Source organism: Pseudophryne corroboree, chromosome 8 (genome assembly GCF_028390025.1).
Source record: "Pseudophryne corroboree isolate aPseCor3 chromosome 8, aPseCor3.hap2, whole genome shotgun sequence".
Taxonomy (NCBI): domain Eukaryota; kingdom Metazoa; phylum Chordata; class Amphibia; order Anura; family Myobatrachidae; genus Pseudophryne; species Pseudophryne corroboree.
In genome coordinates, this window is record NC_086451.1 from 164,141,610 (window position 1) to 164,143,703 (window position 2,094).

At 49.7% G+C, this 2,094-nt stretch overlaps 1 non-coding gene across 1 annotated transcript; it reads left to right on the forward strand.

Annotated features, from left to right (window-relative positions):
• Nucleotides 1-565: 565 nt before the first annotated feature.
• Nucleotides 566-731, forward strand: LOC134951557 (U1 spliceosomal RNA). Its single transcript, XR_010184276.1, has one exon. It is a non-coding gene; the product is annotated as a U1 spliceosomal RNA (small nuclear RNA).
• Nucleotides 732-2,094: the final 1,363 nt, after the last annotated feature.

Below are 2,094 nucleotides of genomic sequence, written 5' to 3' on the forward strand. Positions count from 1 at the left end.
GGCATATAAGAGATGCTGTCCTATATATGTGTGTATGCAAACTACAGGTGGTGCTGCATGGCTCACACCCTTTTGCTTGTCTTGTAGAGCAACTCTGGAGCTGTTACTGGGTCCAGCTGCTGCAAGAAATCAGCTTGAATGCTTCAGGGGCTGGGGCATGGCCAACATGAGCCCCACACTGATGGGGGTGTATAAAGCGATCTAGGGGTCATCCAAGCGCAACCCCACAAAGGCCGCCATGCCCTGCGTGACCATTTTCTCTTTTCATATGCAGACGAGGGTTGCAGCCAACTATACCCATTGCTTGGATGACATCACCATATGCGAATCCATCTGCTGCAGGCCTTCCCCCAGGAATGCTTGCACTAGTTGTTGCATTTGGTTTGTTGTTTGGGGGGTGCTTCAGTATTAGGCAGCCTTCTGCCCTCACACATTCGTCTGAAAATGTGTTCTCCCTGCAGTTGTTGTCCCCAGATGAGAGTTCCCTTGTGCTGCCTCAGTTGAATCTCCTTTACTTGACGGAGGTGTGCCTGAGCAGCGGCCTTCTCCAGCCCTATCTCAAATCATACTTATTTGTCTTAGGTGATACCATGGTCATGAAGATTGTTTTCCCAGGGTGAGGTTCATTCATTGCATTCTGGGTATGCTGACCTCTGTGATTTCCCCAAATGTGGGAATCTCGACTGCATAATTTGTGGTAGGGGGGGGGACTGCATTTGTGCTTTCCCCTGGTTGGCTCTGGTATAATTTAGATCTCATTGTCTCAGGTCTCTCTCCAGCCTAGTTTGCGGTCTGTTTCCACTTCTCTTTTCTTGAGCCCCTCCCTTCTATGCCCTTGCGCACTATCCTGACTTCTCCCGTCTGCTTACTTTGTGCCTTCCAACGCACAATGCGAACTACAGGTGGTGTTGCAGGGCCCACACCCTTTTATTTGCCTTACAGAGCAGCTCTGGAGCTGTTACAGTGCCCAGCTGCTGCAAGAAATCAGCTTGAATGCTTCAGGGGCTGGGGCATGGCCAACATGAGCCCCACACCAAAGGAGGGTGGGGGGTGTTCAATGCGAACTAGGGGTCATCCAAGCGCCCCTTTTCTCTTTTCATATGCAGATGAGGGTTCCAGCCAACTTTGGCCCACTGCTTGGATGACATCACCGTATGCAAATCCGTCTGCTGCAGACCTTTCCCCAGGAATGCTTGTACTAGTTGTTGCATATGGTTTGATGTTTGAGGGTGCTTCAGTATTAGGCAGCCTTCCGCCCTCTCGTTTTCATCTGAAAAGATGTGGTCTCCCTGCAGTTGTTGTCCCCAGACAAGAGTTCCCTTGTGCTTCCTCAGTTGAATCTCCTTAACTTGACGGGGGTGTGCTCGAGCAGCCGCCCTCCACAGCCCTATCCCAACACATGCTTTTTTTGCGTATGAGATCTCTTGATCATGAAGATAGTTCTCACAGGGTGAGGTTCATCCATTACATTTTAAAGTAGGAAGGTACAAATTACATATTCAAATTACATATATGTGCTGGATTCAAATGTTTTCCCCCCTTCCTTTCTCAATTGTGCCCATCAGCAGCTATTCTAATGTTGCTGCCAATGGGTGTGACACATTCATTTCTTCTGTGGGGTACACTGGACTCCACAAGGATTCACATTGGGGTGTAGAGTAGGATCTTGATCTGAGGCACCAACAGGCTCAAAGCTTTTGACTGTTCCCAAGATGCTCAGCGCCCCCTGCTCTATAACCTCGCTTCCATGAACAGGGAGCTCAGTTTGTAGTTGGTGCCTTCAGTAACCGGCCACTTAACAGGGGGCTGCCTCAGGCAGCCTATTCTTAGCTATTAATTTTGACAAGAAAAGAAGAACTTTTTTTTATAAGAATCTACAAGGGCTGCAGCAGGTTAGGTCTAATAGACATCTTTACTGCAGCTCAATCACTCCCAGCGGCGCAGTATACTCCCGTGCCCTGGTTGCTGGGTCACTGCAGCGGAGGCTCCGGTTTCTTCCTAAGGTCAGTCACACACACACCGCCCTCCGGGATCACGAGGCCGCTGATGAAAGGGAGGTAAGGGACTTCTGTGCCCACACTATACCGTGATCCA